General features: G+C 39.4%; 1 protein-coding gene across 2 annotated transcripts in view; it reads left to right on the forward strand.

Moving 5' to 3' along the window:
* Positions 1–26526, forward strand: part of PRKG1 (protein kinase cGMP-dependent 1) — an 893233-nt gene that overhangs the window by 490837 nt on the left and 375870 nt on the right. The window lies entirely within an intron of this gene.

Genomic DNA, 26526 nt, shown 5'->3' on the forward strand with positions numbered 1-26526 from the left:
GGCAGCTTGCTTTTCTATATTTCATGCTAATTAAAAAAAAAAAAAAAACCACAGCTTACCCTTGTCAATTTTCAAATGTGAAACAGAACTGGATTCAATTGACTGGTGCAGACACAACTAATTGGTCCAACTAGCTAAGGACTTGCTGCTGAGTGCTTTGATTAATGAATGCTTTCTTTGGTGTAGAAGTAATTCTCAGGCACATTTAAGTGCTATTGACAAAAAAAAGTTGATTCTCTAAAGCAGTTTATTTGAAAATATAAAGGAGCATCTTGGCTTGATTGCAAATCTTGTAGTATGTTAATTCTGTTCTCTCCCAGAAGTGCTTACAATAGCACCATTTTCTTTCAGCAGCAAATAAGCAGAACACTATTTCATATATTCCAAAACATTAGAATAAGTGGGAGAGGTGCTGCCTGTTGGTCAAGAAGAAAGATCATCCAAATTTATCAAGTACACATGAGGATTTATCATATATGTTTTCAGGAGTGTATTTTCCTTCTGTTGTGTTAATATCCCAGCTATTCAAAATATTTTCTTCTGAAAATTATGTTTAAAAAATAGATGTGCATGTTGAAGAATATGTGATGATAAAATGATGGTGCATACATAATCAATATAAATGTATGATGAATTATGCATATGGTCCTGATCCTGGAAACACTTGCATGCATGAATAATAACATTTATCTCAATGGGACTAGTCATGTACATTTATTGACATGCACAAGAGTTTAATTACAGCATGTAATACTGATTATTTGGAGGATCTGTTTAGAGCTACAAGTGCTATTAAAAGGCCTAATTCTGATCCCACATCTTTCCTCATACAGTTGTTAAGTAGGCGAGGAGGAGGGGTTGTCTCCTTACTGTACCAGACGTTAAGAAATCCACCCCAATTCCTCACCTTCTTTAGGAAATGCCTTCTCTTAATCTGTTTCCAGTTCTGGTTCATCAGGGAACTGACTGTTGTTGATTGTGTACCAGCTCTGGGCATCCGCCGAGTTGTGACTAAATGAATTTTACAACTAATCTACCCACTGGAACCCTGAGCTGCTGAATGGAAGGCAAAATAAAACCAGCACTTCACAGGCCTTTCTGGTAATGTGGTGAAAAAGTTCTTCCCAGATCTAAAAAGGCAACTAGCATGATGCATACAGCAAAGGCCCAAAACTGAATCCTACTCTAATCCCAAAGTGAGCAGGAAGGAAGAGAGTTTTAAATCCCAGAACAGAATGGTGTCCCAGGCAAGAGGAAGAGCTATCTAAGCCCTCCCTGTGGGTGTGCAGGAGCCAATAAGTTTACTCTGCACCCTTCTAACCAATCAATCAGCTTCAGAGGCCATAAGGAGGTTGAGTGCCCACAAGGACGGGAAGGGAGTTGCAATCCTTAAAGGGACCAAGGCTTTTTGTTCCCCCACTCCCAAGGGACAAAGTCTCCCAACCTTTGAAGCTGGGTCTGGGAGGGCATTGTATTTATTATGGGCACAAAAGAACAACATGTTCTTAACAAGTCCAGGGAGAGAAACCTCAAACACAAAGTAAGGGAAATGACACTAATCTAGGACTTGAGAGACTTGTGTTTTAATTCTCTGACCCACAATGGATTTCCTGTGTGACCATGGGCAATCACTTAGCCTCTCTGGGCCTCAGTTCCTCATCTGTAAAATGGGGATAATAGTACTGTTCTGCCTTTTGAGGTATTGTGAAGGTAAATATATTAAAGATAGTGATGTGTACAGATAATATGGGATGGAGGGAGGTCATAAAATGCCTTAGATCTCTAGAGAGAGAGAGTTATTTACAGTAATTATAATTGATATGTAGCTGACAAAACATTAAGCTATGGATTTATGTTCATTAGCTTTACAGTCATAATATCACAACGCCTTTGGAGGGCTGATAGGGTACATTAATTGTTTGTTTTCAAATTAAAAAATGTTTATTAAAAATTAACCTATATCCCTTTGTTACTAATACCTTAGATTAGGCAAAATGAAATGATTTGATACATCTAATGTACATTAATCATTTATGCTCTTTGTGTACTTTACTCTCAGCTGGTCATTTTGATTGTTCATAATCAGTTTCATTTTTCTGGTTCTTATGCATTAGCAATGGCACAAAGTTTAGGCTACAAATACTGCAGGGAGACGTATAAATGATTTAAAAGAGGTGCTTTCGTTGATTTTTTTTTTAAATGTCATGACATCTTTAAATTTTCTCTTTACAATTAGTAACATTCAGTGTTTTCAATGGACCTGAAAGATATAGGAGACAGTTTCTGTTCTCATTTATGCTGGTGTAACTGGAGTAAAAGAATAAACTCAGAGTCTGGACCATGGTGCGTAATAGTGTGTGTTGTTACAGAGGTTTCTAACACAGGTGAATGATATTATGTATTTTTTCATATTATACTTCTAGTGTTCCAAACAAAAATAGAGTTCTAAATTTATCATTTTTCAAAGTGTTTTGATTATTAAATTCATATCATGCTTCTTTAGGTTTTACATGCTTTTTACTGTTTGGGATTCTGGGTTGGCAATATTGTATTTCAACTAATAATAAATAATTAGACTTTGTATAAAATCATATTTATGCTCTAGAGAGTTTCTTTGTGGATGCTTTAAAAGATTCAAATTAATAGTCACCTAGCTAAGTGCTGAATTCATTCTGTTTGGCATTATTTAATCTCCAATGTAGTGAATGTCTAAGTTCAATTCAGAAAGTACAACATTATAGAGGTCTCAGCAAAATGCTACTCACTCACTTTACATTTGCCCAGTACAATAAATTCTTTTATCAAAATAATTCCATTAATTAGGAATTTGCATACATCTTTTATTATATTATTTATTTTCCATATTTTCTTCTGAGTTTACGGTGCCTAAAAATATCAGGTTTATCTAATAATATTTGTTATTATGTAGGTTGCAGCAGTTTTCAATTAACAGAGTGACCTACAATATGACATCTGCTGTCAGTATAGGTTTGTTTTCTTTTCCCCAGTAGCATTTTATTTGCTGTTGCTGGTGAGCATGTTGCCATGACATTCAGCCCACAAGAAAGTTCATGGAACATAAAAGGCAATATAAAGATTTCTTAGCTTCTAAAGTTGCCATAAACATGCAATAAAATATTCAAGCAGGACGATATCTTTGTATTGGTGCAAAAAATTGTCCCTCTTCTATGAAGGCCTTAAAATCAGTTGAATTCATATTTCATAAGAATAGCAGTTGGTGATGACAGTCAATTGAAATAAACAATCAAACTAACCTCCCCACCCCCCAAGGTTATTTTCCCCTCATTTCTCCCCTGTGACTGGAGAGGTATTAACTGGCCACTTCACCTTGAATAGTCCCCTGAAATATGTGTTAAGGAAACAATGTGTTCCACCTTGTATTTAGCTGTGACACTCTGAGTACATTTCCCAGACCTGAAGAAGAGCTCTGTGTACGCTCAAAAGCTTGTCTTTCTCATCAGCAGAAGTTGGTCTCACACATCTTGTGTCTCAAACTGAAATTTTTCTCATCTCCTCAGTGCCTTTTCATTTGTTCATTTCAGATGTTAACTCCCTCCTCCCCCCCAGAAAATTCAGGAATACGAGAGAGAGACAATGAATGAGGATATGGAATCATAGGGGTGTGTGTGTGTGAGAGAGAGAGAGAGAATGGGGATGTGGAATCATAGGCCTGGTCCACACTAACCCCCCACTTCGAACTAAGATACGCAATTTCAGCTACATGAATAACGTAGCTGAAGTCGAAGTACCTTAGTTCGAACTTACCGCGGGTCCAGACGTGGCAGGCAGGCTCCCCCGTCGACTCCGCGTACTCCTCTCGCGGAGCAGGAGTACCGGCGTCGACGGCGAACACTTCCGGGATCGATCCCAGAAGATCGATTGCTTACCGCCGGACCCGGAGGTAAGTATAGATGTACCCATAGTCTGTGATGGCAATTGCTTGGAGATTCGGTGGGCAGTGAGACAGGTTGTGTTCCTGAGCAATGCAGGAAAAAAGCAGCATGAGGAAAAGACACAATGTAGTAGAAGTGTGTGCCACCAGTGTGGGGTGAAACAGAGCAAGCCAGGAGTAGAAGGAGAGAGGTTGGCAGGTGGGGGAGAAAAGTCTGAGAACTGATTAGTTACTCCCTGGCCTGGTATCATCATCATCTAAATGTTTCAACACTCCAAAAACACTGCAAATCTTTTAATCTAAGAGAGGTTGCATTATGTCAGTTCGTAGGCAGGAGATTTAGACCGAGCTGGATGAGCGAGCATCTCAGACAGGTGATTAAGAAAAAACAGAAAGCGTACAAGGAGTGGAAGATGGGAGGGATCAGCAAAGAAACCTACCTTATTGAGGTCAGAGCATGTAGAGATGGAGTGAGAAAGGCCAAAAGCCGTGTAGAGTTGGACCTTGCGAGGGGAATTAAAACCAATAGTAAGAGGTTTTATAGCCATATAAATAGGAAGAAAACAAAGAAAGAAGAAGTGGGACCTCTTAAGACTGTAGATGGAGTGGAGATTAAGGATAATCTAGGCATGGCACAATATCTAAACGAATATTTTGCATCGGTCTTTAATGAGGCTAATGAAGGACTTAGGAATAGTGGCAGCGTGACGGATGGGAATAAAGGAGGGGGGGTTGACATTACCGTATCCGAGGTAGAAGCCAAACTCGAACAGCTTAACGGGACTAAATCGGGCGGACCGGATGATCTTCATCCGAGAATATTAAAGGAACTGGCACGAGAAATTGCAAGCCCATTAGCGATAATTTTTAATGAATCTGTAAACTCGGGGGTGGTATTGTTGGACTGGAGAATAGCTAATGTGGTTCCTATTTTCAAGAAGGGGAAAAAAAGTGACCAGGGTAACTACAGGCCTGTTAGTTTAACATCTGTAATATGCAAGGTCTTGGAAAAAATTTTGAAGGAGAAAGTAGTTAAGGACCTTGAGGTCAATGGCAATTGGGACAAATTACAACACGGTTTTACGAAAGGTAGATCGTGCCAAACCAACCTGATCTCCTTCTTTGAGAAAGTAACAGATTTTTTAGATAAAGGAAATGCGGTGGATCTAATATACCTCGATTTCAGTAAAGCGTTTGATACGGTACTGCATGAGGAATTATTGGTTAAATTGGAAAAGATGGGGATCGATATGAAAATCCAGAGGTGGATAAAGAACTGGTTAAAGGGGAGACTGCAGTGGGTCGTACTGAAAGGTGAACTGTCAGGTTGGAGAGAGGTTACCAGTGGAGTTCCTCAAGGTTCGGTTTTGGGTCCGATTTTATTTAATCTATTTATTACTGACCTCGGAACCGAATGTAGGAGTGGGCTGATAAAGTTTGCGGATGATACAAAGTTGGGAGGTATTGCCAATTCGGAGAAGGATCGGGATATCCTGCAGGGAGATTTGGATGACCTTGTACACTGGAGTAATAGTAATAGGATGAAATTTAATAGTGAGAAGTGTAAGGTTATGCATTTAGGGATGACTAACAAGAATTTTAGTTATAAGCTGGGGACGCATCGGTTGGAAGTAATGGAAGAGGAGAAGGACCTCAGAGTCCTGGTTGATCGCAGGATGACTATGAGTCGGCAATGTGACGTGGCCGTGAAAAAAGCTAATGTGGTCCTGGGATGCATTAGGCGAGGTATTTCTAGTAGGGATAAGGAGGTGCTGGTTCCGTTATACAAGGCACTGGTGAGACCTCATTTGGAGTACTGTGTGCAGTTCTGGTCTCCCATGTTTAAAAAGGATGAATACAAACTGGAACGGGTACAGAGAAGGGCCACTAGGATGATCCGAGGAATGGAAAACCTGTCGTATGAAAGGAGACTCGAGGAGCTCGGATTGTTTACCTTAACCAAAAGAAGGCTGAGGAGGGGATATGATTGCTCTCTTTAAATATATCAGAGGGATAAATACTAGGGAGGGAGAGGAATTATTTCAGCTCAGTACTAATGTGGACACGAGAACAAATGGATATAAACTGGCCGTCGGGAAGTTTAGGCTTGAAATTAGACGAAAGTTTCTAACAATCAGAGGGGTGAAGTTCTGGAACAGCCTTCCGAGGGAAACAGTGGGGGCGAAAGACCTCTCTGGCTTTAAGATTAAGCTTGATAAGTTTATGGAGGGGATGGTTTGATGGGATAATGTGATTTCAGTCAATAGGTCAATAACGTGCCATCGCTGGTAATTAGTAACAATGGTCAATGATGGGATATTAAAAGTTACTACAGAGAACTTTTTTCCGGAGGGTCTGGCTGGAGAATCTTGCCCGCATGCTCGAGGTTCAGCTGATCGCCATATTTGGGGTCGGGAAGGAATTTTCCTCCAGGGTAGATTGGCAGAGGCCCTGGAGGTTTTTCGCCTTCCTCCGCAGCATGGGGCAGAAGTCGCTTGCTGGAGGATTCTCTGCGACTTGAAGTCTTTAAATCATGATTTGGGCACTTCAACAGCTGAGTCAAGGGAGAGAATTATTCCAGGAGTGGGTGGGTCAGTTTTTGTGGCCTGCATCATGCGGGAGGTCAGACTAGATGATCATAATGGTCCCTTCTGACCTTAAAGTCTATGAGTCTATGAGTCTAAATGACACTTTGGAACCAAGAAGTTAAGATTAAGTAGACAATATGCATCAAGGCACAATGTTTTTGGTTTTTTTTTTTTTTTTTTGTATGTTAATTAAATAATTCAGTGGCATTGCTTTGAGTAAAAGTAAGTCTTGCATGTTTCAAATGGTAAGTGCAAGGCCAATTTACAGCAGGTTTCAAAGATTTTGGAATAAAATTGGTGCAATGTGGTGTAAGAGTAAGACCAACTGGATATGTTTGTGCACATCTGAAATGAAGCCCAGCAAGTAAAAGGATCCTGCACATTGGGAAATATATTGTGCATCGGTCATTAAACACATTTTTAAAGCCCTGTTACTTCTCTCCAAATAGCAGCATTTCCCCAAATCCCATGAGAAAATTCTTCGAAGCCCTGAGCATATTTGTAGCTAATATAATATTTTGTGATTTATATTCCAATAAAATATTAATACAAATTATTATGAAATTGACCACTACAGAAAAGCATAAATAGTTTGATAATTTATTCTAATTCCCTTAGCAAAAGTGTTTCTGCTTTGAAATTTGATTGTATTAAACGCTGTCCTTTAAACTTTTCAATTAAAAAATCAATGCCTGCAATGTGCATGAATCTGTGTAGCAACAGTTAACATCACAGCAAAGTAGTAAATCCCCTTTGGAATCACAGGCATTGATCTCTCCTGGCCCACTGAAAACTCATCCCTCTGGCAAAGTGAGATCCACAAAAAGAATTACATTTCTAGCAGTTTTGTTTATGTAACTATTAAACTGTTCAAAATCCTACAGCTCAGGGTATGAAGGGAGGATATTTATCAGTGGGAGAAGCTTCTAAACAATAATACAGAGGCACTAAAGGCTTGCAGGGGAAAGATAAGGGAAATGCTTAAAACAAAAAAAAGCAGAATGAATTAATGCTATCCAAAGGAGTTAAAGAAAATAAGGGATTTTGTAATGTTATGAGGGAAAACAGAGGCACTAGAGGGAGAATAGAGTAGGTCATTATTAAAGTATAAGGAATATGAAAAAGATTGATGACTCAAATCCAGCTGATGATGATTAAAATCTGTATTTAACATGAAATACAAAGAAGAGAAGTTTGGACAACTATGAAAAATGATGTTATAAAAATAACTTTTGAAAACCGTCAGGTAAGGGAATCATTAGAAATTGTGAATTTATACAGATCAGCCAGTCAAAATTATGCACATGCTATGATATGAAAGGGAATTAGCTAATGGGTTTACTGTATCACCTATAATTTTCTTTGAAAAATTATGGAACAATTTTCAAAAAAGCAAAGAAGAGTGACCATAGGAATGATTTCTTCATAAGTTAACTTCTCCTCAACTAAAAGAAGGAACAGCATTTTTGGAAGGAAAATTACTAGCACCTAGACTATTGCTTTGAATACTGTAGGAGTGGCCTTATGCACCCTAGCAGTAATAAAAGGCAGCATTATTACTGTGGAAGTCATAAGCCCCAATTCAGCAAGGTGCTTAAGCCTTTTTGAATAATTTTGAGTAAAAAACCAAAAGGTTTTCACTTTTCAGTCATCAAAGTTTTTGGTTTAGGGAGTTTTTCATGAAAGAAAGAAAGAAAGAAAGAAAGAAAGAAAGAAAGAAAATCTTCTTTCCATGGAACATTTAGACAATTTCCACAAAAAAACAGTTTCAATGGAAAATTTTGAACCTACCCTAGAACCAGGGCCATAATTTTTCCAGGAGGACCAAGGTAGCATGTTGAGCAACAGACTTGTTACACCTGAAGTAGAAAGGTACACTGTTGGGATCCTATGATCCCCTGCTCACACCTGCTGGTGAGGATTGCAAGACCACTCACATTGCCTAGACCAGGGGTCGGCAACCTTTCAGAAGTGGTGTGCCGAGTCTTCATTTATTCACTCTAATTTAAGGTTTTGTATGCCAGTAATACATTTTAATGTTTTTAGAAGGTCTCTTTCTAGAAGTCTATAATATATAACTAAACTATTGTTGTATGTAAAGTAAATAAGGTTTTTAAAATCTTTAAGAAGCTTCATTTAAAATTAAATTAAAATGCGGAGCCCCCCGGACTGGTGGCCAGGACCCGGGCAGTGTGAGTGCCACTGAAAATCAGCTCGCGTGCCGCCTTCGGCACACGTGCCATAGGTTGCCTACCCGTGGCCTAGACACTTTCTATCTGGGCTAATGCTGCCAATGTTGCTAGCTAGTCCTCCACCCTTTAGTTTTCCAACATTGCCAGTCAAATCGTGTGTTTGTCTTTGTATAATTGTGCTAGAGGAAGGGGATCTTTGTACCTTCTGCTAACTATACTGCATCCATGAAGTCCCAGCCTCAATTTAGCTCTAAACATCTAGAAGTTAATGGCTCTGTGAGCAATAAGCTGTAATGCTATAGCAAGAATAAGGAGACAGAAGCTTAATTAATAGAATTATTAATTTAGTGGATGAAAGAAACAAAGCAGATGCAGTATATCTGGTGTTTAGTAAAGAAGTTGATCCTGTTTTGCTTGTAGTCTTAATTAATCTCTTGGTTAAAATTAGACAGGAAAACTGACTGACTGAAAACTGGCTGAAAGAATGAAAAAAGGACATTAAATAAAGGACAAAAATGTGTATCATTTAATACAATTTCCACAAACTGAACGCAATTAAACTTCAAGCAACACAACTCTCGCAACCTGGCACAGTCCCTGTCTCTGGAGAGTCATTGGATCCCATTGGCTTTAAGAGCCCTGGCTCTGGGTAGAACTAGGTCACTGTGTCTGTAAGGCACACTCTCAGGTAGAGACCCCATGTTTGCCATCCTCCTTCGGTGCATGGAGCTCTGCCTCTCACCTTAAATCCCCAACTAGTGCCTCAATTCTTCCAAGCGTAAACATGCTTCCTCAGTGTTGCACCTTGCTATGAGCCATCTGAGTTTCTCAGTCAACCCTTTTAGGGACAACAAGCCAGGAAGTTTTTAAACAGTCACTTTTACTATAAAGCACTAGAGAGTTTACAGATCTGTGCAAAATAATAGTCCAGAGAGAGACTGTCTGATTTCACGTATTCTGTGAATCCGAGGTCTGGTCTGTCCTTCAGGAAAGGCAAAGTCCCTTCTGCCTTCTCTCTGTTAAGCCCAGTTTTCTGGCTTGTGGTAGTAGATAGCCAGCCTTGCCCAGATAAGCCCTCTCCTACACCTTTTTGACCATATGTGCCATCTAGAAAATGTCATACCCTTTGCCAGTCAGGCTTCTTCCACTGTCTTAAGGTGATGGACCTGTAACTGAGAGCCAATCAAAGTTGATGGTTCTAGATGGCTCTATGATGGCTTTTCTGCCATAGTCATTCAGCTAGGTGCCAAGCTGCTACTACAAAATAGGTGTTCTAATAGCTCATCTTAATTAATTAGCCTCTTAGAGTTGGTATGGCAACTTCCACCTTTTCATGTTCTCTGTATGTACATATATCTTCTTACTATATGTTCCACTCTATGCATCTTATGAAGTGGGCTTTTGCTCAAATGGAAGTTACTTCATGGAAGCTTTTGCTCAAATAAATTTGTTAGTCTCTAAGGTGCCACAAGTACTCCTGTTCTTTTTGAGGATACAGACTAACACGGCTGCTACTCTGAAACTAATCCCCATTAGAAGTTATGCTATGAAATGAAGGTTAGAATCCAAAATGGAGGTTTGAAATACAAATTGGAATTCACAATTTGAGAAAGACATACCCCACTCTGCCACAACAACATGAAACACTCGGCAAAAATACACTTGGATGAAATGATAATATGTAAATTGAGCCTTCCAGAGCTAGTGCTCCTTTCTCTCACAGGGTAAAGTAGAAAGAATGAGGAGTACTTGTGGCACCTTAGAGACTAACAAATTTATTTGAGCATAAGCTTTCGTGGGCTAAAACCCACTTCATCAGATGCATCCAGTGGAAAATACAGTAGGAAGGTGTATATATAATACACACACACACACACACACACACACACACAGAGAACATGAAAAAAATGGGGGTTGCCATACCAACTCTAATGAGACTCAAATCCTTTAAGCCTTATACCTCTGAGATTTACATAAGGACACAAGCAGATTGGAGAGAAGGCGCTGTACTTTTGGTTACTGCACTACTCTGCCCAGATTTCTGGAAACATCTAGTTAATACTGAGCATACTTGGATTTTTGCATTAGCATAATCTCTGCCTTTCTAAAATCATATAATCCACCTTCCATAGCCAATCCAATGCTAATAACATTACACCTATCTGTATACACCATAAGAGTGTTGATTTAGAAGTTAAACAGCAAGTTTGACTTTTAGAATTCCCTTATGGAGTTGCTCAGATAACAAAAATCAGACTGGTTAACTCATGTGTTAGAGTCAGGATTATTTCAATTGGGGAATCAGCTTGTGTTTTAGTGTTATTTCTTTGGTGCGACTCAGCAGGATTCTTTAGAATGAAGTTGTTTTGATTTACCCCTTTCCCCTAGATGTTGGGCAGTGGCATAAGATATAGGAAAAGAGAGGACAGACATGAGGGACTGGCTCTTAGGTTCTGGCTCAGACATCAGGGTAAATGTAATCTTTTGGCAGTTATGTTTGTCTTCAGGATTGAATTATGAATTACAACTACTCCTTTGATAGGACCAAGGCTTTGGATGCATAGTGTGTCCTCTATGGAGATGAGCAATACTGTGGAGACACGAGATACCAGTTTACTGTATATTTGATTACAAGTTAAAGTTGTATTTAGTGGCCTTTCAATTCAGTTTTGTGTAACTTTGTATTTATTGGAGGCATTATGAGCTGCAATTGCAATGCGAGATTATTTATATTCTAGAAAACATTCATTGGACTGATTTATATGGACTGGAATAATAATAATAATTTACACTAAGACCTCCAAAGATTGAATCCACTCTTACTTTTGGGTTAAAAGTTCATCCATTATACTGAACAATATGACATCTAGGTGTAGATATTCCCCAGAGGTGTAGCTTAAGCCGCTTCTTCTCTCCCAGGGGGTGGTATCACCAGTATTTGGAGAAGCTTCTCCCCTCTCCTTATGAAAGTTGAGTTCTGTTTTTTTTTTTTTTGGTGCGTGGTGCCTCCATTCAGAGTGACTCCTCACTGTGACATATATCTAGTAGGGCCATCCCTTGAGAAATCAATGATAATACTAGTAGCTGGCAAGGAATGTAAAGCCCAGTACCCAGGGGACAATAAAGTAAATAAAATAAGTGCCAGAAAAAAAATGACCTATTAAAAAATAACAGTATAAAAGAGTTGTGATCTTTAATGGAACGGGAAAATAGGATCTGGGGAAAGAAGGGATTAAGGTTAATTAATAATTAACCAACAGTTATAAAGAAACCAAATCTTCAGCTTCTAAAACTCCCAAACTCCTCAAACCCCCACGTCTCTTCCTGGCACTTTCCAGAGACAGATGGCATAGCTGAGGTTGCATGGCCTGAGGTGACGTATTGTAGCACTGGGGTGTTGACCAGCTTAAACAAAAGTTACCTTTTTGTTTACCTCTGGGTAGGTCGGAGGCCTCTCCAAACTCTAGTTGGGCCCACTGCTTTTCCTAGACTGGAATCCTTCTGTGGTCTCAGGTGGCTCATGGTAGCCAGTATCGGGTCTCACATCAACCTCTCTCTGGATGCTAGTCATGGCAGTTCTGGAGTCTGATTCCTGCAGCTGGACTCTGAGCAATGCAACTCTCTTCAGGGGGAGTGGCAGTTTAGCCTGGACATCCCTCTCTCCCAGCTTCCAAACACACACACACCCTTTTTTTTCTGTCAGGCTGTCACTTCCCTTGTTAGCTTGCTGGGCTGTTTAGCCCTGGCTTGTCATTGGCCCAGTGGACAGTTCATCCAAATCAGTCCATGAAGCAGCCCCTCTAATTGGCTCCAGCAGGAGTTTTTACTTTATTCTGTCCCCACCCTGACTCCAAGCATGTTCAGAATGGGATCATAGGACTTTGGTCACCATCTTAATTGTAGACCTTTTGCTAGGGCCCTTAGAGTCTTAGACCGGACATCCAAGAGTTGGGAAACCCTCAGCAGGTTACGTAAGTATTTCCCTGTGATAGTTCATCTAAACCCCTATTTAAAAAACTTGTCTGAGACTTTTATCAGCAAGAACATACAACCCCCTTTTAGGCCAGATTCTCACATACATACATAATGTGACAAGTATATATTTCCTTATAACCATATTCTCTAGTTATTCACAGGAAAAGATCTATGTTTGCAAACTTCACACCATCAAATTAGGCCTGAATAAAGATTGGGAGTGGCAGGGTCACTACAAAAAATAGTTTTCCCTCTGATACTTTACACCGTCTTGTCAACTGTTGGGAATAGGCCACTTCCACCTCGATTGAATTGGCCTCATTAGCACTGACCCTCCCCCCCCCCCCACTTGGTAAGGCAACTTCCATCTTTTAATGTGCTGTAATCTATATACCTTCCTACTGTATTTTTCACTCCATGCATCTGATGGAGTGGGTTTTAGCTCACGAAAGCTTATGCCCAAATAAATTTGTTAGTCTCTAAGGTGCCACAAGGACTCCCCATTGTTTTTGTTGATATAGACTAACACGGCTACCCCTCTGAAAACAGTCTTTAATTTATTTATCCTCCTAATATCCTTCTGAGATGAGAAGGTACTATTAATCCCACTTGTTATAGATGGGGAACTGAGGCATAGAAAGATTGTGACTTGACTAGCATCATAAAGGATGTCTGTGGCAGAGCAGGAATTGAATCTGGACCTACCACAGACCAAACTAGGGCTGTAACAACTGGATCATCCTAATTTCACATGAAGTATTTTGGCTTTTTATGTTAAGTAGTTTCTCCACAAATTTTGCTTAATGTGAAATGACAGCTAAATATCTGCTTTACTTCGAAATATATGAAGTTAAAATATCTGCTTGATTTTGATGTAAAACTGATTTCTCTCAAAAATTGTGTCATTTATGCTTTAAATTAGGCCTATTTTTAAGCTCACAGCAAAATGGGAAAAACCATGGTATTTGTATTAGTTGTGCATTGTTTGTACAGTTCTTATAAAGATGCTGGGTTTCTTTAAAAATGTATTTATCACTTCAGAGTAATAAGACGTTTCATTAAAAGATACAAAACAAAAATGTTCATAGGCTAAACTAATCTTTGTCTTAAAAGAAGAACTCTCAAAAAATGAAAACATTGCGAGGAATAGAAATAAAAAAACATAAAGGAGGTTATACTTACATGATATGTTTCTCCAGTAGTAATTAGCTTTAATCTGATTTTTGTAAGAAACTAAATAAAATGCGGGACTAAATTAATTACTAAATATTTAGTAAAGTGTGTAGTAAAAGAAAATGATCATGAATCCCGAGTTAGATAGGTAGACTGTAAATGTATAGAGCCAGATTCTGATACCATTACTCATGTTGTATAGTTACTCCATAAGTAGTCCCACTGACCAGGTGGAGTAATGTTCATTGTGAGTAAGCCCATAGAAATTAAAAATAACATTCCCAAATACTTCAGTGTTTTCTGAATTTTGTTCTGTTAAGACGATTTATAATTAGGGCTGGTCAAAAGTTCTCCATCAAAACTGTTTTTGACAGAAAATTGAGTTTCTGACTAAGCCACATTTTTTCATAAAAAAGGCTGTCTGCTTTCTATAGAAAATGTTGACCTTTTGTTAAAAAAAGGAAGATTTGAATTTGGAAATGCTGCCATGGTGCCTCATGAGGTTCACAGTTTTAGGTGCTTTGTGTCCCTATTCTCTTCTATGATCTCCTTAAATCAGGTTATCTGTTATAATACACAGTGGCCCTGGGACTCCCATGATCTGCTACTTGGCTCGCCAAGAAAAGAGCCCAGTATGTAGAAGAGAATTGGAACATAAGGCCTGCAAGTGAAAACTCCCATGAGGCACTTTGGAGGCATATCTGAATTGAAATATTTGATGTTTTTGTGGAGCGGCGGTGGGGGTGGGGAGGGCATTTTCCAATCAGCTCTATTTATCACAAATCTAAAAGGACCAAAACCCCATTTAAAGGGAAAGGGAAAGAGACAGTCACTCATGAAAAAAGCAGAAACATTATGTGCAAATAATGTTGTGGAAAAAGATAATGGTGGGAAACACAGTAAACTCCTCATAGTAGCATAGGGCCTTATCCATAGGCCATGGAAGTCAAAGGAAGGACTCCTATAGACTTCAAATGAACTTTGTAAGAGATTCTTTGTGCTACCTGGTAGGCTTTGAAGTGCTTACAGTTCAATTGTCCCTTCTTGCAGGAAAACTCTCAGAACGAGACAGTTAAGGGTAGGAAGACTCCATGACAAATCTTTCATGAAGTTTTCACCAGATTGTTCTGCTGGAGGGGAAGAATGATCAATGGATATGTCTTCAAATGTCTCAGATCCCTGGGGATCTGCAGCAGGCAGATTTGCAACTATGGAGGATGGTGAGGTGAAATGGAGGCAGCAGAGCTGATATACTCAAGAAACTGTAGAATTCAGGGCACATGAATTCCTTGCATGCTCTTACTGTTGGGAAAAGGTAGCCGTTGACAATTTTTTTTATGACATTTGCTATTAGGAATATAGGGTGAACTTCTATTGTCTAGACCATGGTCTGCTACATTTTGTTCCTTTATTCTGCCTCTTCAACTAGCCAGGAAACAGATCTGATTGCTCTTTGTTTCACATCAGTGAGAGATTGGGATTTGATTTGTCAAATTGTGTTACTTAAGAACTCTGAAAGTTTCAATGTGATTTAGGGTAGAATCTTTACAGAAGATAATACAGTAAGTTTGAAGACTTTGATTGAAAATTGAATACATGCCAATAATGATCAATGTACAAGACACTAATCTAACTGAGAATGCTAAACTAAAGATTTAAGAAATTGAATTGTTGACCTGGAAGACAGGCTCAGATTAAGAAATGTCAAGTTGGTATGATGTCCCACAGGCATAGGGACAGCAAAATTGAGATATCTGGTTTTAGCAGAGCATAACTGGAGACAGATAATTTTGGCCTTCTTCTGCAGTATGCTTTGAGTCATATCACTATGACATCCCAAACATTGTTTGTGAAACATACATTGTTTATATGAGACAAAACTTTTTTTGAATGTAGGATAAATATTTTTAATTTTTCATATACAGTCTGTATGTGTGTGTGTTCTATATATTTTTATAGTGAGAAGCAGTAATCCACTCTGGAGGTCACAAAGAAGTGGATCAACATGATCAAGTCATCATCCATCTTCTAACTCTAAAAGATCGTGAGATATAGGAATGTGAAATCATGACATTTATATGTATAGAAAAGCTAATTTGGATCATTTTATAGGACTCTACTGCTTACATTGTGACCTGTATATTTGCACTAAAGATAAACAAAGGACCCAGCATTAGAATAATCCATCAATCAAAAATTCATGTTAATAAAGCCTACTCCTGTCCTTTGATGCAGTATGTGGAAGGCTTTTTGAAAGGTTTAGGAAAGTTTGGGCTTATGCCTCTAGTAATATTTCTTTCATATAAAACTGGGAGACAACAGAGTGAATGGGCTATGGATCTGGCTAGTCCAGGGACAGCTGTTATTGGCTATGGTGATGAAGACCAGGATCTCCAAGAATCTGCTTAGCTGTTTTAGGAGTGGGGAAATTTAAAAGAGAAATTCAGAAACCAAGATAAAGTTGATGGCAAGAAATTCATCAAATACTCTTGAACACTAGATAATATAACTCATTAGTGGGACCAAGTTGCAGACTTGATTATTTATAGAAACAGATGGAGAGGAGGGAAGAAGGTGTCACATTGTCTATGGATTATAATTCTTTTCTTTTGTGATTTGATTGAATTTGATGTACAAATGTGGCTTTTTTCTTTCCACTATGGTTAACTTGCTAAGAAGATTCTTTAAGGATAGTCCATCTGGATTTTTTTGTGAAGTTCACTACATTGCAATAATTTACTCTGAATGCATATCTCAACTAGAAGTCAAATAGTTCTTAAATCAATGCTTCTAAGGACAATAGTTTGTATACTAATTCACACACACACACACACACACACACACACACACTCTAAAGGTCTCATGATGTGTGAGCCACTGAGCCCCTTCTGAGTAGTGATGAGCATCGTGAACTCCTGTTGACTTCAATATGCATTGAAGAATGCTAAGCATATCACAGGATTAAACCCCAGAAGCAGATGTGTCTTCAAAGGGAAATTGGCTTAGTTATTTTCTCAGCCAGGCATCTTATGATGTCTATACAAAATATTTAAAAAAATGTTTTATCACTTTTCAAATACAATTTAGTGGAACTTTTGAAAAATAGTTTTTTTGTTTTTTTTACTTATACCATTGCATAGTTTCTTCATCTGTGGACAAAGTGACAGTATGTAATTATATTCCAGTGTTCAACTAATATAATCCGGTTTTCATTAGACTGCTGAAAGATGAATTTTTATTGAATAGTTAAATGTGCATAGTTTAATAATAATAATTTTCCATTAGTTTTACCTTTGTGGAGACTAACTTGAATACTTGAAAAGGTATTTCCTTTTCAGTCTAGGTCTATTTCAGGGGAAATTTTTAAAAATTTTTTGTTACAGACTGAAAGTAGCAGAGAAGTTGTTTGACAGTGAATGAATCACAGTTGTGCAGTGAATGGGCCTGTTTTACTGAGACCAATGCCTCATTCAGGGTGTGCCCACTGTTGGTTTCAATGGGCTTTTTAGCAGGGCTATATAGTGTGCTGTGAATTAAAGTACTAGGTGAGTTTGAAAGATATGGGTAAAATAATGATTGAATAGCTGTTGTATTCACTGAGCATCATTCATCCTAAACAGTGAATGAATGACTATTCTTGTGGGGTTAAAAATGCTATGGGATTATATATTTAAAAACTGTATCAAACTTTACATGCAAGTTGCACAGATAACCTTGACTATTTTATTTCCACAGTTTTGAAGGCTTCTCTTTGAGTTACATTGTGCCTTTGGCATTTGCTCAAGGCTGCGCTCAATGTGTTAACTGTGCTATCCCACAAGCAGTCCTGGATGGCAAAATGATTATGGGGCTTATTTTTCCCAGTTGTTCTGAAGAGGAAGGAGTTGATTTTCTTCTGGTCTGTACCAACAGCAGATTATGACATTTCCATGATGGACTGCCATGCTGGGATGTATTTGCCACTCTCCCTGCCCCTCATTGCCCTTCTTCTCTGATGGGGAGTGAGCAGGCATGCATGCCTTTTCCCCAAAGGAATCAGTAGACCACACCAACATGAAGAGGGGTGGGTGCTCTCATTTCCCTTTACCTGCATAGGCATGTAGTCCAAGTGACGATATAGCTGTTTGTAAACGTAATTTGTTTTTGTATGGAATACAATTCATAGTATGTAAATACTTTCAGACCCGTTTGGAATGAAAGGTGCTATTATATGAATGTTGTTGTTCTTAGCTGGAAGTTCTAAGCATATCTTCCGGCAATGTATAAAACCCGTAGGTTACCATGAAATATTCAGAAAGAAAAGGAAAACCACAGAACATAAGAAAATTCAGCATTTGAGACATTGTGATGTATAATTGTTAAACAATGTAGGTTTGAAATTGAAAACAAAGTAGGTAGTTAACAAGAAACCTCTTAAAGGGGATGATGGAGGCTTTTCACAATAAATAAGTAGGTTTTTCAGACTTCACATTACATTTTTACTGACTTTATCTACTATTAGGTGTCTTTTGAACTGAGTCTATGGCCTAATAAGAAAATCAAGAGTGTATGACAAATTTAAATATATAATTTATAACCAAAACCATTTCCATTTATGCACAGATAGTGCTCCCTCTGTCATGAGCTAATGTTATATTTTAATGAGAATGTTGCAAAGATTAACATGTTATTTATATTGCATGCTTTGATGAAAGCATGAATTAATATTCTTAACTTTGATCAATGGATAATAAAATGGAATTTTATACGTAGCAATATATTTCTACTCTGAAATGTTTTAAATCTTTGTCTTGTTCTAAGATTCATATTCATACCTAGTATTCAAGACCATTCAGAATATTACAAGCTTCAGGGTTTCAATAGAAACTATGCAAATGAGGTATACATTTTACTAAAACTGTCACAAAATATCTTTTTTCATGTGTTGAGGTTAAATACTGTAGGCTTTTCAAATTTCAGACTAGATTACAGTTGGCAGGGTTCAACTGATTTAAATCCGCGAAAGGGGCTTAGTTTTGGTGAGGAATAATAAATTAGAAACCTTGCAGCTATTGAGTGATTTTGGTGGATTCCCTGGAATTGGTCCTGAATTAGATACTTTATAATCCAAATTTGGTGGTTTAGAGTCAAAATCCTATCTATTTTCAGTAGGCTTTGCATATCCAATGGCACTGAGACTAGCTGTATATAAACAGTACAGCTTGTTAGGGCTAGTATATATTCCACTGGAATTTAGATACCATTGCTGACAAGTGAGTCCTTGCAGGTGATACTTAGATGAAAATATCTTTATAGATACTGATCCAGTTCTAGTGGAAAGAAAATTGTAATATAGCAATATTGTCACAAAGAAGTTTGTACACCTGATTTCCACTTGTTTAATCTTGCTTCCTTGGAATATAAAATAAAAGGAAATCAGATTGCTTGTGTTTCAGAATCCTTCAGTTTTAAGCTATGTTTATGCTTCTGTGACTTCATGACAATGTTGTCTAACAAAACATTTTTCTTTATACATCTGTCAGCATATGATTTTGCTATGATTTAGTAACAGAAATGTTAATGTTCCTTTGCTACAAGAATAATAATTCAGAAAACCCAAGTCTCCAATTTTTGTAAACACTTCCTTGTTGGATTGTAGTCAATACATTCCTAGAGGTAAATTTTAAAAATGTAAGATTTAGGAGTTTATTTTGAGGCAATAGGGCCCCTGGGATTCGAGATGTACTTCCTTTTATTCATCAACCTTTGTCAACGGAGCTGTGCAAGGAAGATGAAGCCATTAGGTGAATTCCTGACCCCACTGAAATCAATTGAAGTTTTGTTATGACTTCAGTGGAGCAAGGATTTCAGTTTTCGTGTTCAGTTGAGGATCCTCAGAGCAGGGCTGCCCAGCGGATTCAGGGGGCCTGGGGCAAAGCAATTTTGGGGGCCCCTTCCATAAAAAAAAGTTGCAATACTATAGAATTGCCCTCAAGGGCATCCATTCTAGGCACCCAGCTCCTCAGTATCAGTTTTCTAGGGTGGAGATCTGAATCTCTCTTCCCTCTGACCATGATTTTTCCCAGGCTGCACAGTTCCCTGCCTACACTATGATATTCCCAGCAATGCCTAAACAGGCCAGCATCTGCACTATGATATTCCCAGCAATGCCTAAACAGGCCAGCATCTGCACTCTTCAGAGGTTATTAACAGCATAACTTCCCACAGTTAATTTACCATACACCACTTTCTAAGCAAGCACATTTATTCTTAAGATGAAAACATTACAGAGAAAATGTATTAAAAACAATAAAAGAATTTGCACACATGCTAATAAGCTTTACAGAGATCACCCCCACAACTTCCACATGGGATCTAGTAGGAGTCAGTCCTTCCAATCTCACATAGAGGTTTTTCTATGGTTACAAGTTTACAGTGGCCTTAGCTCAGAACCAGAACAACCATGAAAAGTTCATTCTTTTCTGTATACATCTTGTGCCTTTGATCTTGGCCTCCTGTAATAGGTGACTATCAGACAAAGGCCCTTCCCTCAGGGTGTAGCATTTTTGCATAACCATGGGTGGGAGATTTGCATTCAGATCCCTCTAGATATTTTCCAGAAAATCCATTTCACATGTGTTGTCTCAAAAGACCATTCTTGTCTGCCACATTGTTCAAGATAGTCCTTTGAGCATCCAGACCCACAGTAATACATAACTTTTATATTTAATACAACGGATTCCAAAGAAACTTAATTCACTAAGTTTTTTCAAGGCTATTCCAGGAAATGGCCATATTGGTCACAACAGTTTCATAAGCTGGAATGACATTTGTGCTTTCACACAAATATATTAAAACAATGTTTTTTAAAAATCCAGAATCCCTACTTTAAAAGATTTGCTGTTAAATTAATCATCTATCATCAAATATATTTGTGTGGGGATATTAATTAAGAAGTTTTTTCAGGGACTAAGTCGCTTATTCTTAAATAAAATTTTCCTCCCACACCTATACTTTTCAGTAGCCATCAATATCCATTTAATTTCCCACTTTGTAACTGCACTTATGTCATTGGTGTTTATTACAAATACTATCAAATTTACATTAGAGCTACTAAAACTTAGCAATGTCTGGTATTCCAAACCAAACCTACTTCTGATTTATGGCAACTCCTAAAAGAAATGAAGTTGCTGTCTCTAGGTTCTGATTTTTATGAATGACCGCAGTCAACAATAGGGAATGTTCTGTCCGGTTCAAAACTAGTAATGCTATAATAATTATAATTTTATAAGTGTATGTGTGCTTTAAATAACACATTTTTGCCATATTCCCAATGCTTAAAAGTAAATACCAGCTTAAATCCATCACTGTTCAGAAAAGCATTGGGACAAAACATGTGTGTAAGGGTCTGATCCAGCTCCCGTTGGAGTCAATGGTCATTGTCAAAAGTTGATTTACTGGTGGAAGACCAAGTTCTAAATATTTTGCTAAATAGGGTTGGACTTAAGTAGACGCTTAAATGTTTTGTTAAATTGAGGCCAATATCTTGAATTCTAGAAATGAAAAATACAGGAGCCATTGAATTGTGACCTTCTTTAAGTGATGCTAAAAAGTCATTGGACCTGATTGTCTACTGTCTTACACCTTATATGGTCATTTATTCCTGTGTCAAGTGAGTGCAAAGTAAGTGTGTAATGCTACACAATCATAGTGGTAGCATTTTGCGCTCTTTTCCCCACTTAATGCGACAAATGCAAATGACTGCACAAGATGCAAAGCAGCGGAGAATCAGGCCCATATTCCAAGGGTATGTTTACACTACCCGCCGGATCGGGTAGTGTAGACGTACCCTCGGCAGGTAGTGATCAATCTATTGGGAATTGATTTATAGTGTCTAGTGTAGACATGATAAATCGATCCCCAATCGCTCTGCCGTCAACTCCTGTACTCCACCGCGGTGAGAGGCGGAAGCAGAGTTGACGGGGGAGCGGGGGCAGTCGACCCCGCACCGTGAGGATGCGAGGTAAGTCGACCTAAGATATGTCGACTTCAGCTATGCTATTCTCGTAGCTGAAGTTGCGTATCTTAGGTCGATCCTCCCCCTCTCCCCCCCAAGTATAGACCAGGCCTTAGAGATAAAGAGGAGAGAACACCAAGAAGATATGGGTTATGTGGGTGTAACCGCACGACGACTCACCCCTGCAGCGCCTCCTGCTGGTACCATCTGGGAATTAGCCCTCCAGCCATCAGAGTGCCCTCTGCAGGCCAGTGTCCCACTCTTCCTGGCCCCCATGTCCCTCCCAGACCCGGTCCTTTGCACGCTGGGGTGCTGCCCCCTGGCAGTACACCCCTCAGTCTCTGGGTCTCCCCTCCCTGGGGAACCCCCACCCACTATCCCCACCTTGCCTCAGTCTTTGGCTACTGCCCAGTCTCCATCTAGCCCCCGTTCACTGGGGCAGACTGCAGTATAAGCCACTCATCACAGGCAAGGTTGGGTTTGAACCTGTTGCTTCTGCCTATCCCTTTGGGCTGCCCCTTGCAACCGCTGTACCTATTCGGCCCTCTACTAGGCTGCAGCCTGGGGGTTTCCAGGCCAGAGCTCCCCAGCTCCCTGGGCCTTCCCCCAGCCCTGATCCAGCTCAGGTACCTTGGTACGCTCTCAGCATCCAGGTCTCTCCCTCTCAACAGGCTAGAGAGAGAGTGTCTGTGCTCCTGGCCCACTGCCCTCTTATAAGGGCCAGCTGAGTGCTGTTTGGGGCGTGGCCCCAGCTGTGGCTGCTTCCCAATCAGCCCAGCTTTTCCCCCTGACCCAGCCCTCTCCAGGGCTGTTTTAAGCCCATCCAGGCAGGAGCGGGTGACCATCCCGCTACAGTAGGTACATGTTTAATAACCTGTGAAGTGCTATTTGTGCCAGCATGCCTGTAACAAGAACTTTGATTAGCTAAATCCCTTAGCTCAAGCTGTGTCAACTCTTTGTAGATTTTAACTTGTGTCAAGAAATGGAAGATTAATTGAAGAATTATGAAGTTTTTTTGTTCACTGGTGTAAATTAGGAAAGCTCCATTAACTTCAATAGAGCCATACCATTTACACATTTGGCCAAATTTTTTCTTGGAAATGATTTTTGTCACAGTAATTTTATTGTCACTTCTGTCACTCTGTGGAGTTGTTTCCCCTATTGGGTGAGGAATACCACACACTCAGAGCCTAGAAATTCAGGTTTATTAATTCAAACCTTTATTTGATCCAAAAGCATGGCCTTACGCTTATAATTACTGTAAAAGCAATTAATGGCATAGACTCAGAAAAATTTATTGATCAATTATTTTCTCCTGGAGCATAGGCAGGTCACAATGAACTTCTCCCATGAGGTTCCACCTATTCCCTTACACTCTAGCATTTTTATATCTTTCCATATTATATGACCATCCAATCAACATTAAGCATTGTGTCTTACATAATCTGTACAATACACATGCGTGACCTTCAGTTTACATAAGTTTTGCTATTTTCATGTTATTATGTTTGTTTTCCAATTACTTATTTCCATCGACCACACACTTATATCGCCTTACTCAGTTTAGGGACTTCGGTCTGGTCTATACTACCCGCCTGAATCGGCGGGTAGAAATCGACCTCTCGGGGATCGATTTATCGCGTCCCGTCGGGACGCGACAATCGATCCCCGAATCGGCGCTCTAACTCCACCAGGGGAGGTGGTAGTAAGCGCCGCTGACAAAAAGCCGCAGAAGTCGATTTTGCCGCCGTCCTCACAACGGGGTAAGTCGGCTGTGATACGTCGAATTCAGCTACGCTATTCACGTAGCTGAATTTGCATATCTTAAATCGACTCCCCCCTGTAGTGTAGATGTAGCCTTCCTTGGTTTTTCCCCCGCCCCCTAATACAGGGACTTTTTGGCAGAACACTATGTATTTATTGTACTAATTACCTTCCTCTTATCTGTGTCCTTCAACACAGTATGTTCCATAAACAAAACATCAACACTGTCCTGTACCTATAGGCATTATTAAGCAAGTTCATGTAAGGAGAATTCAGTAAAGCAACATCATGTCAAGCAAAGACTAGGTTGAAGCCGGCTAGCCTAATATTAATATTATCTGTACCACTGAAATTCTTTCACTATACTTAACCAATGCTTATGACATTTCCAACACCTAAGTAGGAGCTACCTGAAGTGAAAAATTCCATACTTTCCTTCTGTGTCTGATATGTCTCAGTATTCAGGCACAGGACAGAGAATGTTCAAAATGTCTTTCTATTACAAATTAGCAGATATTTTATGTGGAACCTTCTCACTTCTGAGAGAATATTGTTTTGTCTGCAAACTCTCCACTTTGTTTCTGGTTGGTTACAGTGGTAACTTTTAACTTTTGTGTGTGGTTATGTGTGTCCTGTTACTGTATTTTATCCCTTCTGCCAAGAGATAAGCAGTGTTGGGTCTTTAGAATGCATCATCTTCTTGCTGGGAGAGAAACTGATGACACAGACTCGGGATATTTCCCTTTAAGTTATTTTATTCGAAAGACCTGTTTACATTGAGTAAAGAAGGCAAAACAATAGCAAAGTTTCAGAGAGTGCTTTTTCCAATGCAGGTCAACTTTTTGACAGCAGTAGCCAGCCTGGCTTTGCCCAGTCCAATGCTTTCAGGTATTTTGACAAGTCTCACTTAGGTTTAGCCCTTTTTATGGAGTTACTATCCAAGTATGGAGTTCATATCCAGTGTTCATTTTCAAAAAATTCTGTAACACACATTCACTTCCACCTTTGCCGTAACAATATTTATTTCACATCCCTCATTTTTTTATTACTACATTAGATTAATTTACTCATTTATTAGAGCCACAAACATCAAAATAATGGAAGAACCAGGAACATAAGAACATACATTTTTATAACTGCTTTATGTCAGTGTTTAAACACCATTTACTTCAACAGCGTTACATTACCCAGGAGTTTAGATTGTTATGAGCAAGTAGCCAGACAACAAGAGGTTATTGAATCCAAGTGCACTTAAAGCAAATAAATGTGATGTTTCAAAGGGTTTCTTAATGCTGGGTTTCTACATTAAATTAACTGCAGGATTGCTGGTAGATACATTTGACAAGAAAAATCTTAAGGACTTTTTACCCCAAAGGTTTTATCCTCCATTTCACGTACAACAGGTACTGCTGGAGAAAATATGTCAGGTTCAGAATGTTCTGTAGTGCCACTAAAAATCACAGCTATGAATTGTTTTGCCTGTTTTCTTTGTTTTTATTGTTATCAGTGATCCTGAGGCTTAGCTTCAGTACACAGTAATCTACTGGGAAATTAAAAGGAAACTGATACTGGTAGTTCTCAAGTAGTATCATACAGAGAGCTTTGTGAACTGCAGAAAACTAGCACTAGAATTTGGATTAGCAACCTGGCAGGGTCTACAGTTTTCAGACTGGCAAAGAGGACAAGATGAATTAACTAGGCTGGAGTAGAAGGATACTCTATGTGAAGGAGTGAACTCAGCATGGAGTTCACAATCAGAACAGCCTGGGGATAATCAGAGACTCCTGGCTTTGCCCTAGGATGGATCTATTTAAACAGAAATAGGAAAGTCAGCAGGGGAAAAGAGACTAGAAGTTATCCAGTTCTAGAAGGCTAGCCTGGCCAATCACAGAGACCTTTTTTTTGGATTTTAAGTTTGGTAGCTCTGAATCAGGGTTCTCAGCTAAGGACCTTTGAAGTGTCATTTCACATTCTCCTTCCGTGAGACTTCAAAGGAGGCACAATTCTTTTGACCAGTTTGTTTTGGCTTCTCTTTGTCCTGCTCTGTGCAAGCATATTTATTGATGCCTAGTTGGGGGGAAATAACATAGGGCTCACCCGCAGTGCCAAATCTTTCCACAAGAGGACATGTAGGGTGGCCTAGACCTTCACACATGGCTCCTGAACATGGACTTTTGGGAGCTCTCTTCCATCAAGAAGGGTCATGGAGGAGGTCCTCTGGTTACTGGTGAAAAAGCACGAGACAAAGTGTGACAGGAAGTGCTAGTTCCAGGAGACACTGCTGGCAGCCCTGCAATGTCTGCAGGAAACACAGTGGCATAGCATGAGGGGAACCAGCAGCAGACTGGAGGAAAAGGGAGCGTAAGGGAGAGACCTGCGCTGGGGTTCACCTGAGCCTTGCCTTGACTAGGTCAAGCATTAATTATGACCCAGAGGCCTATTTGACAACTTCTGAGAGGGTTGCTACCATGGTCAGGTAGGAAAGACGTTCTTGGGCAGTGCAACTGGTCCCCTAGCTTACCAGGAAGGTACCAGCAGTCTGTTGTGTGATGAATGTGGACGAAGCTCAGTTGTATATGGCTATGAAGGGGGCCATAATGGATTGGATTGGCCTTTTCCTAGAGCTATATCAGAAGTTGTTTCAGGCTGAAGTCTTCACCATTGGGGCAGGTGCACATGCCATGGGCAGATAACCCTGGGATCCAATTACCTGATGGCTGTGTCTAGAGACCAAGACCGTGGAGAAACTAATGGACAATATCATCCTGGAACAGTACTTGCACATCTTCCCAGTCTTGGTACAAGCCTGAGTTCAGTGCTTTTGGCTGGCATCTACAGGAGAGGCAGTGGAGATGACAGATTCCTGGAGGCTGAAGCACTTATAGCTGGAAAGCCAAGCCCCACAATGGGCCAGCCCAACCAGGA

The sequence above is a fragment of the Terrapene carolina genome, unplaced genomic scaffold, assembly GCF_002925995.2.
Source record: "Terrapene carolina triunguis isolate 2854851 unplaced genomic scaffold, T_m_triunguis-2.0 Scaffold95, whole genome shotgun sequence".
NCBI lineage: Eukaryota > Metazoa > Chordata > Testudines > Emydidae > Terrapene > Terrapene triunguis.